The sequence below is a fragment of the Pinus tabuliformis genome, chromosome Q (genome assembly GCF_031772625.1).
Source record: "Pinus tabuliformis cultivar Carrire ecotype Pingquan chromosome Q, CPIR1, whole genome shotgun sequence".
NCBI classification, from domain to species: Eukaryota; Viridiplantae; Streptophyta; class Pinopsida; order Pinales; family Pinaceae; genus Pinus; species Pinus tabuliformis.
In genome coordinates this window covers 566301758-566318227 of record NC_142296.1, presented here as the reverse complement: position 1 = coordinate 566318227, position 16470 = coordinate 566301758, and positions in this window count along the sequence as shown.

Here is a 16470-nt window from a genome sequence, read left to right as displayed (position 1 = left end):
GGTTGTAAGGCTCCTAGTGTCTTAACTATTTCCCCTTTGTTGCACTGGTAGACGTCACATTTAACTACAAATGTAAGAATTTTTTGTTCCATCCCTTCCCAAAAGAAAGAGTGGCGTGCATGAGCATAAGTCTTCTGAAAGCTCGAATGTCCTGTGATGGGTGAGGAGTGCAACTCTGCTAGGATTCATGGTTTGAGAGTGGAGTTAGGGAAGAGAACCACATGATCCTTATATCGAAGAATATATTCCTGCCAAGTGTAATTGATGGGTTAGGATCCTCTTGTAACCTTTGGATTAGCTGAGAAAGAGATGGATGGGAAAACCATTCGTTGCGTGCCTCCTCAATCCAATATGGTATGGGAAAGGATAAGGATGAGAGGGTGCCGTCCTCCTCAAATTACTGTGACAAGGAATCGACCAAAACATTGTCTCGAACCTCTTTATAGACTATCTCATTGTCACAGTCCAACATTTCGGTAAGACATTTATTTTGTTACATAGAGGATAATCAATGCTCCAAAAAATACTTCAGAATATGATGGTCAGTTCGAATCTAGAAACGTTGTCCAAGCAAGTATGATGTCCAAGTGTATACTGCATGTAGTATGGCCGTCATTACTTTCTCATAAGTAGTTTGAACCAAATTCTTTCCACTTAATTGTTGGATTTTGAAGGCTATTTTTCGACCTTCTTTCGTTAATACTGCTCCAATGATGATCCCTGAGGCATCACATTCGATTACAAAGGGTTTTGTAAAATATGGGAGAGACGAAATTGGGGTGTAACACATGGCCTGTTTGAGATCCAAGAATGCCCGTTGAGTTGCTTCTATCCATAGGAATGCATTTTTATTGAGAAGATTCATCAGGGGTCTTGTAATGTGTCCATAATTTCCAGCACATTTGTGATAGTATCTAGGAGGCCCAAAAATCCGCACAGAATTTTCAATGTCCTAGTTTGTGGCCAATGTTGCATTGCCTGGATCTTTTTTAGATCCACCCGTACTCCTTCACAACCCAAAATATGTCTCAAGTACTTCACCTCTTCCATTCTAAAAGAACACTTGGACATTTTGACAGTAATTTATTATCCTTAAAAAGTTGCAATACCCAGTTAACATGCTGAAGATGTATTTCCCATGTTTTGTTGTAGATGAGTATATCATAAAAAAATACCAAGAAAAACTTACTGAGATATGTCTTGAGAAGGTGATTCATGAGACTTTGAAAGGTGGATAGGGCATTACAAAGACTAAAGGGCATAACTAAAAATTCATAGTGACCTTCATGGGTTCTGAAAGTTATCTTAGGAATGTCTGGTACTTTCATTCTGATTTGGTGATAGCCCGAATGGAGATCCAACTTGGTAAAGAATTGGATGCCATGGAGTTCATCAAGGAGATCATTAACTACTAGAATAGGAAACTTATCCTTGATGGTGATCTTATTGAGGGCCCTGAATTCGGGACACATGCACAACCTCAACAACCTGTTTATGGATAAAATTATGTGTGCTTCCACTGTCAATCAACATCACCACTGTTCGATGCTTAATAAAGTCTCTGATTTCAAGCATTTGTGGAGATGAAATATCTAATAATGCATGGAGTGAGATAATCGGCTCATCAGGCGTTGCTGTAATACCTTGGTATTCCATTGCGTCTTCCCCAGAAACTTCAATGGGTTGGGCCTCATCGTCTAGGATATTTTCAGTCGTGTCAACATGAAAGAAATTTGGTTCCTTTCATTTTTGGTCTGGTGAATTTTTTTCATCACAATAGTAATGCATTACTTGTCTTCTCCTTTCAACCATTTTTGTAGGCGACACCTTTTTCACCTTAAGGGTTTGGGTGGGGCCAATAGCAGGGGTGTGACGTGCCTTTGATGTGAATGAAGGACGACTAGATTGGGAATTAATAACAGTTTCTACATCTAAAGCTTTGTGGTAAGCTTCCAACCAACTAGCTGGTTGATGCATTCTAACATGTGCCTTGGTGGCTTCCTTTAGGCCACTGATGAAACATTCCATATAGAAGTCGTCTCCTAGTCCCTCTATCTGGATGGCTAGTTGTTCAAATGTTGTGATGTAGTATCATACTATACCAGTTTGTTTGAGCTTTGTGAGGTGACCTAGAAAGTGAAAGTCCTTGTCAAAATGAGCACAAATGGCTTTAGAGAACATATTCCAAGTTGGATTTCCTGCGTAACATTTCTAATGCCATTGCCACCACTGCCAATGTTCTTGGTCCAAGTAAAGAGATCCCACATGTAGTTTGGTTTCATCATCCCAGATATTGTTGAGTTGAAAATATTGTTCCATTTGTGCCACCCACACTACCGGGTTAGAACCGTCAAATTTGTGCATGTCAATCTTGGGTGTCTTATTGCTAGAATATTGGTGACCCCCATGGAAATGATGATACCCCTCATATTGATGGTGGCTATATTTTCCTTCTAGGTGGACATCGTTATGCTTCCCCTCCCCCATGGGGTATTTAGCCTTGATGAGCTGATGGATGGGTGCTAGGGCCTTTTCAATTGCCTCTTCGATTTTGGTGGTGATGTTTGCTTCTAGGTCTTGCACTTGTTTCTCGAGGTTTTTCATAGCTTGAACCCTCCTAGTGACCATACAATTTCCCTATTCAAAATTTTGGATTACTTAAAATTAGTATGGCTGCAATGGGTGCGAGACAAGGAGTCTGTTGAAGTACGTCACTTGAAAGCACTACGAAAAAAATTGGGACCACAGGAAAAATGAACGCTTATTGGCAGATGGTATCATTACAATTAGCTCATCATCTTGAATCCCATGTGTCATGCCTCCATTTTTTCATATTTAATACATCTTTTTCCCTCATGTTTTTACTTAGTTCTCATAGTTATTGCCACCATTTTGCACATTCAGGGTCTAATTCTGTCAAACATAAGCATGAAGAGATAAATTAATAAATTTTCTTTGTTTTCAGTAATTTAAGGGTATATATATAATATCATCACTAATTATGGATGTTTTATTCTTCTCTATGAAACATGATCTTTCAACCATAATTTTGTACCACGATCCTACACTCTTGAGGATTCCCGCACTAAGAAAATATTGTGCATGTTGTCTTCAACACTTTGCACATATTTCATATGTCAAGGTTCTCAGGAAAACATATGGAGTTATGAAAAAAATTGGTCAACCAACTCTTATGTGTAACAAATTTATGGCATGTTCCTGCACTCAGTTTAGTTCCTACACCAACACTCCTATAGTAGCATTCTTGCACCAATTTGGGGCTTTCATACATTGGAAACTTTTCGGGAAAAACTGAAGATGGTTATTGTCCAAAATGAGGTTATAATACCTACACATCAATCAAAATGCACCCAAGTTGTATGGATAAATTTTTAGAGAATGATTAATACTACAACCCTAAATTCGCACAATATTCAAACTTCTAAATTTCTCCTCAATTTCCGTGTAGATGAGGGTGAATATAAAGATTCCAAAAAATGGAAATTACGTATAAGATCTGTCTCTCCTTGATTAGATATTGTTTGTACGAGACCTAATTTGAGGGGAAGCTATTATGATCCCCTCTCATTCAAGCCGTTCAAAGCCTTTCATAGAATTGTAAAAATTATAAAAGCCAAATCGTGGCTCTGTAAAAGAAGACAAGAAGCCATTATTTGATCCTCATGCTACTGAGCTAAGTGCTAGAGGTTCTACCCCCTTCCTTGATTAACTAGAGATGGACTACTTTATCATATGATGCATATGGACAAAGTTCTATTAATACAAAGAGGCTATAATTCAATATTTGTTATAAGAGGTTTCCTTTTCATTTTTGTTACATTTTGTTAATGCTTCTCTCTGATCTGTAATTCAATATTTGTTTAAAGAGGGTGAAAGCTGGTTGGTTTAAGCCCAACCAGTCCAAATCGTCACACCTCTGTTAGTTAGTGTTTTGTGTCTTGGAAATTTACAGTAAGATATCATGGCGTGTGTTTTACAATTGAATATTAAATTCATTTGAGACTTTGCACAACTCTTTTCCTTATGCTTTGTTTTCCGTTGGAATATATACATTGCAGTTTGATTCAAGGTTGCTTTAAGTTCAGATTTGGAAGGTGAACTGTTTCATAAATCTTAAATCTTTCTATTTTGACAGCTGAACTGAGTTATGTGTTTATCTTTGGAACGTGATATTTTTTTATATACGATTTGGCTATGGTAGGGTCTTACTTCGTGCCACCTTTTTTGAGCGCCCGTAGCCTTGAGATCAAAATTTTAATGGTTGCAGAGACTTGATATCAATGCATGGTTAATACTTCTCTCTTTAAAATATTTGTTTATCATTACAAAGGCTAGGTTATGTGTATATTTTACCTTTGGAATGGTTACTCTGTCATGAAACTCTGTGAGAAGTTTTTCTTGGATTCATTATTTTGGTACTGATAGCTTCCATCATTGTAAACTTCTAGTGATATGAAGGACTGATAAAATCCCTTTGTGTATGTTCTTTAAACTTGTTTTGTTGTGACTGTCGAGGATATTTTGAAAACCTTATGATGTAAGGAATAAAAGAGCAGTGTAGAAGATTATCAAGACTTTAGGTCTTTTGGTAACTTGGTTTTCTAGTTCAAGTTACAAAGTTATTTTGACAGTAAAACCACTGGTGCTTGATTTATTTGTAACAAGAATATAATACATAGTTTTTAGCAACTATGTTTGATTGTTCGTCTCTGAGATTTGATTTGCTTGATTCAAAGGATCTTTGGTGTGTTAAGAGTAGTGCATGAAGATTTGCTTGTTATTGTCTATTTATAACTTTGAATCCATTACGTGCTTGACAATATTCCTTTCTTGGTGCAAATCTTCCTTTTCTACTGTATAGTTCAAGTCTTTGATTTTGGGTGTTTGTTGGCTTAAAGTAATAGAATGGAGAGTGAATTCATTTATCTAAAAATTAGATGTTTGATTGATATACGAAGTATGCCACGATTTCCTTTTTAAAAATCCGGAGAGAATGAAGAGTGAGAAGAGTGCAGGAATGTTTAAAGACCTGTTTGGATTCCTTTAAGCACTCTTTTGGGATTATGGGATTGAGGCCTGTGTTCTTTCTATATTTCTTGATCATTTATTTCATTTTTGATCTCAATTGTCTTGTTGAATTAATGAGTGAATTAGCTAGTGTCGAAAGTGATCATTGTGTTTTTATTTTATTTTTTCCATACTTAGTATATTAGGAATTGAGTTGGGATTTTATGCATTTTTTTCAAGAAGATTGTTTGTGTATAGTCAAGAGTAAGGAGTGATTTTTTTTTCAATGGATAATAACTAGGGATTGCTTACATATTGTTGACAAATTTTCAGATTAGTGTTTATGATTTTATTTCTAAATATTGTTTTGGAGTGCAGGATTAGAGCATGGATTGATTAAGTGTAGGAACTCAAGGTATGAGCAAATAGTCTAGGGTTTTAGTTTGCAGGTTTCTAGATTCTTTCTTTGGCATTTCCAGTGCTGCGTCTCGAAGTCAGCAGACCCGAGATTGATATTAAATGTTGATCCATTAATATACTGTATACTACACCCAACAATATGGGCTAGGTCTGTCCCAATCGGAATTTTGGGACCACTAGACTTCTTTTAATACTCTGATAGGAGTATTACTCCTAGTTGATCAATACTGCGATGGCCGAAATCCCAAAATCTTGATACTACAAAATGTACAGGAATTTGGCAGTCCCAAATGATTAACACTAGGGTGGCATAAATCCCAACTATTGGATATTGAAAAATGTGTAGGAATTTGGTTGTCCCAATGGATCAAGAATGCAATCGCAGAAACCCCAATGATAAAATGTTACAACCAATCAGTGGGAAGTGAGGGAACTATGGAAATCAAGGAGTATCAGGTGCTAGAGATTGCAATATACCCCAGGGGTTCAATAATAGTACTTGGCCCAATCTTTCAGAGTGTTAATTAAGGAGGATCAACTGTGCCCTTAGCCTTACTATTTGACTACATGTTGTAGCTGCTACAACACCCTCCAAAATTTTGGCTTACACTCAATTTCGTATCCTTCCTTGGTCTTTTACATTGTCGTTGCAAACACTAGAGCTCATCTCATGAGATTTCTTGTAGTGCTTTGGTCCCTTCTGCATGTTGGGTTACTATAATCTTTTGGCATGTTTTGATGTCATGCAATATTTGCAAGCCTATTCTAATGGTATTTAAGGGTGGTCACTATGTATATGATTTCTCCTAACCATGTAAATATCTGTCAAATCCAAACACAAAGTCTTGACCATTATTGCACAAGTGTCGTCACGATCGTCCTAAAGCCTATCTTAAGTGTCACACTTGTCGTATCTTGTCGTGAGGCAGTCACATAGAGGGAAATGATTTGTTCATGTGTTCCGATGATCTATGTTGTCATTTTGTCAAAGTATGCTAAGTGTGTGATCAAAGTCAAGGTTCATCACAATTCATCGCATATCCCACACTTAGCCATTTTCGGAAAATCTTCCCGACCAAGAAACTTAACTTCACCATGCCCTAACTGAACTGCACACTACGTAGTCTCAACCCTCTAATATGTGACCTTACTACTTGGAGCTGTGCAATGCGTAGTCCCTGTCTCCCAGGGTTGCTGCACTACACAATCCCTGTGCCTGACTCCCGACCTTGAACCCCAAAATTACGCAGTTATGTCTCCCAACCTGCCTTGAACTACATATTTCACATATTCAACCCTCAAGATTTTCCATTGGCTGCTGGAACTAGGAAATTCGCAAAAATCTAGCCTCCCTTAACATGCAAAACCGCACAATTAGATTTTTTAGTGTCCTTTCCCTCAACCTGACCCCATTGCCTCTAGAAACCTTGCAGTCTTGTCCTTCAGGCCTCCCTAAGATGCACACTGCGCAGTCTCATAGCTCAATCTCTCCCCCTGACTGTTGGAACTATGCAATGCACAGTCATTGAGCCCCTCTCCCTAGCTTGTCACTTGTCCCAAGCTCAGTTGATGGATCAAAATGCATCATCTTAGACTAGGGGGTTTTCGGATTGATGTCATCTCGTCATGAGTGAATCGCAGGAACATGTACACTATCATGTCATGGCAAGATGCTAGAGAAGGAGAAGGAGTGAATCATGTCTAAATATTCTCCTGCACCCAAACTCACAAGTGGATCAATCAAGAGAAAGAGAAGGGACACAAGTTTGCAACCACCATCCAAGACTAAAGATCATTGAATATTTCGCATCAACAAGCCATGCATAGGCGAAGAGAAAGCATATCCAAGAAGACTTCCAACACTTAGTAGCAACGGTGAATTGGCATTGCCACATCATTAAGAAGTCCATGTCAGCAGTGTCATGTCATGTCATGTCATGAGTGGTCATATGCCACATCACTATTGTGGACCATGTATATTGTACTCAAATGTATTGTAAAGTGGAAGTCCAAAGGACACACATGGAATGTAAAGAGTCATGTAAGTTGAAAAGTCATAAGAAGTCAAACAATCATGAGGGTAGTCAAAGAGTCACCCTTGGTTATATATACTCCCTCATTGTATGAGCAAAGGACTTTTCACCTTGGCTCCTCCCGCAAGGCATTAGAGAGATCAACTAGTTCTTTGAGGAGTAAGGAGTGGATCCAATGTACCAATATTGGGGCTAGTGATGTACATTGTAAACATGTGTCTTGGAACTTTTACTTAATAACAAAAGCCTTTAAGGCCAACACGTTCTTCATGCATGGACTATGAATGTTTGTAAGACTATTCTGCAGATGTTTTTATTTCATGTTTGCTTTCACATGTGCTAAGATAGTTGAACTATTTCGGTTATTTTAGTGCTTATCTTATTGAGAATGTGCTGTAATGGTTGTTATTTTCGTCCCATCCTTGTGGACTATTATGTAGGATACTAGACGTATCTTTCTCATTTATTGGTTGTAACGACTGTCACATCTGTTGTGGTCTATTCCACTAGATGTTTGGTTCATGTGTGTCTCTTCTTGGGTGGTAGTATTACCTCTCACTTAGAGGCTCACTTTTCTTCCCCTATGTAGTAGAAGAACATTGACACCATTGTAATTGAACACTCATCAAGCACACCCCCTTGCTTTTCGAAGATACCTTTGCACCCTCTCTCTCTTGTTGACAATTAGAGCCAAGGAAAATATTTAAGGATTTGGAAACCGAGCCTTTATACCACATAGGATTCCTACACCAAAGGGTGTGAGGTCTAATTGGGACTTCATACCAGGGATATCCCCTGAATGTTGGCGGGTCTAGCATCGTCAACATTTTTTGCGCTAGAAGGAGGGAAACCAATATTTTATGGCTGATAAACCCATCGACCCCATCATACCATCTTCTGGTCAAGGAAACAATGTTTATTGCACCTTCCCTACTCGTGCTTCTGAAGTTGGTGACTCTTCTCAGCCCAATCCTGAACGTGAAATTCTATATGATAAGATTCGGGCCATCCACCTTATAACCCGTCAATTTGCAAAAGTTGTTGGATTGATCCTGAGAGTAATCAATCTTCCATATTCTTCGAAGAAGAACAATACCACCTCCATGGGGATAGTATTTTCGACTCTTGATGACGTGGTTTTTGCCACTCTTGAAGAATTAGCAAACTTTGTGGAAAAACAAGAAGAGGCTCCACTCTTTCACGGTGGTGACAAAGACAACGTTCTACTCTCGGACATAAATTTCAGTGGGATAGGCGGAGAAGAAGAAGAGGAAGAAGCGCCATCAGATTTTGATAAAGAAGAGGAGGACAATGAAGAAGAAGACACAACAGACCAGAATATGGACTGGATGATTCAGGGTCCACTCACACTTCCAGGTGTTCTACACAAGATGCCAAGGAATTTAGAGAAGCTCTTAATGATGTATGACCCTGATAAGACATTGAAGGCTAAAGGCCATATGGACAACTTTTAACTTCATCTGGAAACACTCCAGGTACGTTATGATGAAGTTTCATGTAGAATGTTCCCATGTACCTTGGATGGTAGAGAAGCCGTATGGTATCACAACCTTCCTCCAAACTCCATCCAGAATTGGAGGGGGTTTAAGAAGATCTTTCTTGAAAAATTTATTGATGATAAGATCCTGTCCATGTTATTGAAAGGGATGGGTAATATTAATATGGAGAAAAAGGAAAAAGTGAAAGATTTCAATCAAAGGTTCAATCGCATTTTGAACAAATTTCCAGAAAACACGAAACCTCATGACTACATCACCATAGATTACTACACTTCTTCCTTGCTAGCAGTCATTACGAAATTTGTAAAGCAAATTATGAAGAGGCTATCGCTGTTGAGAAGGAATTATGTGCAATCGAAGTCATCTTAAACGACGAACCAACAAAAGACTCCAAGGACATGAGTAAGAGGAATCAGGCCTCCGTGAGTAGGGCCAAAGAGAAAGAACCATCTGATCTTGAAATCTTTACTCATCTTGTTAAGTCTTCGTCTAATGAAATAACATAGCTCAAACATAGGTCAAGAGAGACTACTGTGAGAAGCAAGACTCCTAGATTGAACCTGTTCAGATGGATTGAAACTTCTAGCAGTAATAACAACCATCTGACAAAGTCTGCACAGAGCTCCAATGTTGTGTTGAAATTTGAGAAGTTGGGGACAAATCAATATTGCTTGTATCATCAAGAACATTATTCAGAGAAAACATAACCACAATGGAATCAATCCATGAGCATGGTTACTACGTAGCTTATTGATTCAGTAATGGTTGAAGAGCAGACTTAGCCCACAAAAGAAAATGAAGAAGCTAATGCAACCGATGAAACTCCAAGCATCAGGCATGTAGTGAATATGTTTAACTATATACTCCTAACCCAAAAGAGTATTGCCAATAAGGAACCTTTGAGTGATGGTACGAACCAGAAGCAAACCAACCAGTACAACTAGAGAATCCATGGGCCAACCACTACAATTGAGTTTCCGAAGCATAAATTTAAAGAAACCATATTAAGAAAAGTCAATCCACTAGCCAACTCAGTGCATGACAATCAAATCAAGTCCGGGAAAGCAGTCTCAATGAAAAGTTTTTCCGTCAACATTAAGGGAAAAACCATCACTCCGGAAACCACAAACCAAGTTACATCCCCAAACACCTCGTCCATTCTTCCTGTTGTGGACTATAACATCGTTGATGACATAAAGAAGGTTCTTGTGAACATTTCAATGCTTGAATTAACAAATATCACGAGCAAATGGGACATCCTCTTACGGGCACTTGGGAAAAAATCTACAGGTAATGCTACCTCTTCAGACAAGGGATCTGGTAAGTCTTATGGTTCTCTCAAATTTGTGCTTAATGCATTATGATGGATGCTAATACTCTCTTCCCACCCTTCTTTTTAACTTTCAAAATATTTATTTCCAATGTACACAATTTCTTGGTTGATTCTGGTGCATCGGTGAATGCAATGCCATTATCTGTTGCCAAGAAAATCAATGATAAATGGGACAAAACAGATGCACAAATTATTCAGTTGGAAAAGACTCATGTCTAGGAAATTGGTGAACTTAGGGATGTCATCATCCACTTATCATTCGACAGAGGAGTCCATCAATGTATCAACATAGTGATTGTGGTCATTCTGGAAGCATACAAAGTGTTGTTGAGCAGAGGCTAGTCGAGCAAGCCACAAGGTTACTTTGCCACAAATTGGTCACACTTATGGCTTCTATATAAGGATAAAAATAATCAGATCCGGGAAGAATCATAGAGATATATGAAACACATTGTCACTCCCTTGGATGGACATAATGAACTAATGGTTTTCGCCTAATTACTTTTCGGAAATTGCTTCCTTGAAAATCAACTAGGTTGTTATCTTGCACAACCATCCCTAGTTGCACCAGATACACAGTTAGATCTCCTTCCTTGTCAAACTGGTGATAATGAAATTTGTACAATTAGTTTTAGTTGTAGTGGTACAATTGTAGTTCCCAATCCCTGTACATATGATATTTGGACTATGTACTTTGATGGTTCGAAAATTCAAGAGTGCTCTAGCACTAGTTGCGTTTTAATAGACCGACTGTAGAGAAAGAATTTGATCTCTAGCTGCTTGGAATTTGAGTGCAGGAACAACACTACAAAGTATGAAGCACTCATCTCGGCCTTACAAAAATCCATTGAACTCATTGTTTCCATTTTGAAAGCAGTAGGTGACTCAGAAATTGTGGTGCGATAGGTATGTAATACTATACATTGTGTGCCACCTCATCTTAGAAATTAGCAACAAGAGGTATGTCATCTAATTTCAAATTTCCAAGCTTTCAATATTATTTTTGTTCCAAGAATGTGTAACACAACTGCGAATGCATTAGCAAATGCTGTTGTTAGGTTGTCACCATTGAAGGACACTTTTTCTATTGAAATTCTTTACAAGCCTTCCATCCTCGACAATTTCACTAATTTACGTGTTTTTTATGATGACCAATAGATATTGTGCTTCATGGGCAACAATGATGTATTCAAAGATGCATCGATTGATGAGGATGAGCACAAAAAGGCATTGCAGGATGCAGCCAGTGCAAGCAAAGGAAACCTCATCCCCAAGGGTGGGGTATCATTGGAAAAGTTGTATGACCTGCAAAATCGATTTTGGGGACCGGTCGATGCTAAAGCCCATAGTTCCACACTATCTCACGAGCATATTAACTTGGGAATAGATAAGGATTCGAAATATGTCAATCTCGGTACTTGTTGCACACCACAAGAGCGACAAGCCTTTATTCGCTTAATCAAGAAGTACCGTGATGTCTTCACGTGGACGTATGATGAACTCAAGACATATGACACACGAATCATCCATCATGTGATATTGATCAAGGAAGGGGCCAAGCCATTCTAACATAAGCCAAGGAAAGTACGTCCAACGCTTGAGCCTCTTATTCAGAAAGAGTTGAGAAAATCACTGGATGCCCAGATCATATATAGAGTGCGACACTCAACGTGGGTATCAAATTTGGTCTCAGTAAGGAAGAAGTCCAGGAAAATCCATTTGTGTGTAGATTTCCGAAATATTAACCGCACCTCAGACAAGGACAACTACCCCGTTCCGTCCATGGAACAAATATTGCAAACAGAAGAGGTCTGAATTTTTTTCTCTGTTAGATGGTTATTTTAGATACAACTAGATTATGGTTGCAGAGCCTGAAAAACTTAAAACCACATTCCGAACGAAGTGGGGCACATTCACATTCAGACAAATGTCATTTTGGATTATCAATGCTAGTGCAAATTTTCAACATGCTATGGACATCGCTTTTCGTGAACTCATTGGGCGGAGCGTAGTGGTCTATCTGGAAAATGTAATAGTGTTCTCCAAACAAAGGTCAGACCACATATGCCACTTAAAAAATATTTTTGAGTGATTTCACAAGTACGAGAATTACTTAAATCCCAAGAAAATTATTTTTGCAGTGTCCGAGGGTAATCCCTTAGGCCACATTATTGCTAAGAGTAGGATTAAGGTAGACCCAGACAAGGTTAGGACAATCATGCAGATTCCCTTCCCAGTGAATAAGAAGGCCATGCATTCCTTCTTCGGGAAAATCAGTTTCCTCAAGTTCATCTCCAACTACGCTCAGATTGTCAAGCAAATACAGGAGATGGTGAAGAAGGATCTTGTTTATAAATGGGATAAAATGGAAAATGACACATTTTCCTGTATTAAGTAGGCTATAGCAGAAGAACCCACATTGTAAAACCCAAAATTCAATAAAGATTTCTTTCTCTACATTTCTCTTGCCACTGTAATCACTCAGAAGGATGAATTGAACAATGAGCGGCCTATCTCCTTCATGTACGCAAGTCTGCAAGGACTAGAGCTTAACTACCCCACCATGGACAAACATGCTTATGCAGTATAGAATGCGGTAAAGCATTTTCGACCCTATCTATTAAAAAATCATTGTGTTATCTTTGTCCCGCAACCAACAGTCATATAGCTGCTTGTTCAACAAGAGCTGGGTGAAAGGAGAGCGAACTGGATCACTGGGTTGCAAAAATATGACCTAGAAATGAATCCAATTCACACAATCAAGGGCCACAATATTTGTCGACTAGAAATAGAAGCAATAAATGCGTGTTGGAATTTCTAATTCTGACACATTAGAAACCCTTCATGTACTTTTCTGATTTATTTCTGCCAAATTGTTCTAATTAATTAACAAGTTATTTACGATGCAAATACTTAAACTAAATACAAGTACATGCTCAACACATTACAGATCATCAACTAAAGGAAATAAAAACAAGCACACAAGTGACACCGTTGTTTTTGGACTAATGTCCCTGGAAAAACCCAATGCGGGAAAACCAGTGCCACTATATGAGGGTTTGATTTATTAAGCAGTTTTAGAATTCAATCTGGGTGCCAAATCCAACTCACCCAACAGAGAAAAATCTCGGCAGTAGTACCTCTCTACTCAGAAGCAGATATTCCAGTTTAAACCCCAGATAAACACTCCGACAACTCCACAACTCCAATCTGCCCCATGAAACCCGAGCGTCAGCCTCTCTCTGGCCTAGCGTTAGCCCAACGTTACTCTGGCTTGGATTGCGTTAGCCTCTAGAGGCACTGCGTCAGTCCTCTGGCCCTGTGTCAACCACGTTGGCCCTCTGAGGCACTGCGCAACTCCTGGATGCCTCTGCGTGAGCCCTGGCTAGCTCTGCGTGAACCCTTGGCTACTTCTGCGTCCCTTTCTCTGGCTACTGCACTGATCCTCCCAGTGCTATGTCTACCTCTCTACTTCTGTATTCACTAGCCCTCAGCTGCAACTCCGATCACTTTCTCAACTTTCTCAGCAAACCCAACCCCAAAAAGTCAAAATCTTGATCTCTTGGTGTGTTCTCCAAGTGACCCTCAAGCATCCTCTTATACTTTTCTCGTTGACAAATCAATGGCCGAGATTAAGTCCTTGATCAATGGCTAAGATTAGATCTGGCTTGATCCATGACTTTTGGACCATTCTAACACAATTTTATATTAATTCACATTAATATTTTAATTTCCCTAAGTTTATACTTAGGGACTCCATTAAAAATATTAATTATTTTATATCTCCAAAACTTTTTAGAATCTGCCCAAACCCTTTCAGGGTATTGGAGATCTCATGTGCCTTAGCCTCTCCACAAATTTTTGTGGCTAGAGCACATCCAATGCTACCCCAAATCAACACTCCCTCTTAGCGAGGACTGTGCTCTAGTAATACTCCTCACTGAGCATCACTCTGATCATCCAGCATCGGTCCCTATGCTGATGCTGGACCTACTGGCCAACATCCTCTGCACTGCTGCAACCTGTACTTCTACCCATGGTCCTGTCACTACCACTGCTGCATCCGTACTGCAACTCCCTCTGTATCCATGCTACTGCCCATGGCTCGACCACTGCCATTAATGCATATGTTGGCATTATGGCACAGGTGTTGTCCTTGATGGCAACTCTCTTTGGTAACAGATCTGAGTTCAGGCTTTCAGAATGAAGGAAAAGACATATACACAGGTTAATCTAGACAAAGACGCGTATACACGCGGGTTAGACGTTTCAAAGGCGCGTATGCGTATACACGCACTTTCATGCAAGGAAAAGCGCGTATATGTTGGAGAACTTACCTTTGGTCCGTGGTAGTTAGTCCTTGGTATTTGAACCTATGGTTTTGGACCATGGTACCTCGTCAGAAGTGTTGATCCCAAGTATTGGGTCCGTGGTATTGGTTTATTATGGTTTTGGACCGTGGTATTGTGGAAGGCCTAAGACTATAAAAGAGGAAGGAGATCATTTGGCAAAGGATCATTGGAATTATTATTGAATATCTGATAAAGTGTTAGATCTGGAATACTGGTAATTGGGTTATGGTGCAGATCTGGATCTGAATGAAGGAGGAACCTTAGCGCAAAGAGAAGGATAAGTTCTATTGATGGATCATAATCTTTAAGCTTGAATGATAGTATCTTTGTATGATTTTGATCTGTTATATGTGGCGCTTGCTTGATCTATAAAACTGATAATCTGGGTTAATTAGAGTTTGAATATCTGAAAGAGCGAATTATCCTTTATAGATCTGTACGCAGGTTCAGTGAAGTGAAGGCGTGTATATACGCTGGTTCAATGAAGGAAAACAGCGTATACGCAGGTTGTTCCATACGCAGAAGCGTATGCACGCAGGTTTCAGGCTATTAAAGTAGCATATATATTTTGAGTTGTGATCTTGCTGCTTCTGTTTATTGCTGCAGTGTTTTGGGTTCAGATTTGGTGTGTGATTACTGTGATCTGGGTACAGTCGTCAGAGAAGTGTTTATTTCAGTTTTGATTGGTGAAGAGGTGATTGGTTGATGCAGAAATTCTTGATGTTTGATTGATGTTATCTGTGGATCCAGTCTGAAAATTTATGAAACGTGGTCCCTGGAAGAAAGAGAAGGTTGTAGCCTTCTGTAGGCCAGCACCTACGTACTAGTATCTTGGCTAGTACAAGAGCTTAGGGGGTTGTAGCTCCCTTCCAGGAGAAGTTGGAGAACGAGAGAGGGTTGTAGCTCTCTGCAGGTTGTAGCCCGCGTACTGGTAAAGGACTGCACCAGTACATTGTAAAAGGAAGTTTCTAATTAAAAGAAGATAGAGACAAATTGCAGCAGGTGGTTTTCACCCACATTGGGTTTCCACCTTATATCTTGTGTTCTTGTGTGTGATTGTCTTCTGTTCTGTTTTACTGTTCCTGCTTACTGGTTATTTGATTATGAAACACAGATTAACAATCAACATCTGACAAATAAAGTAAATTATAAGTTTGCATTGTATACGCGGTTTTATTTCAACATAGTTGCGTATATACGCGGGTCTAATTAACTGAAGTAGCGTATATTATCTGAATTTAAAAAAGGGAATATTTGACTAGATAATACTGATTCACCCCCCCTCTAAGTATTATTTCCAACAATTGGTATCAGAGCAGGTCCTTCAGAAGAAGCTTGATCGCTTGAAGGAAGATCTTTCATCATGAGCAACTAGGAGAGGGAAGCATCAATCAGGCCACCGGTTTTTGATGGGACAAACTTCGTATATTGGAAGGTAAGAGTTACTACCTATCTTCAATCTCTTGGTACAGAAGTCTGGGATATCATAGAAACAGAGTATACTTTTCCATCAGGAACTCCTACAGATCCGACTGAGAAGAAGAAATATGAAACAAATGCAAAAGCAGTCAATACTCTATTAGGATGCCTGTCACAATTAGAATTTGTCAAGGTTATGCAGTATAAATCCGCTAAAGAAATATGGGACAAGATTGTTCTAATTTATGAAGGAGATGATCAGGTAAAATGAGCAAAACTTCAAACCCTCAGAATTCAGTATGAAAATCTCAGAATGTACAATGATGAAAGTGTGGCTAACTATTTTCTTCGTGTAGATGAGATTG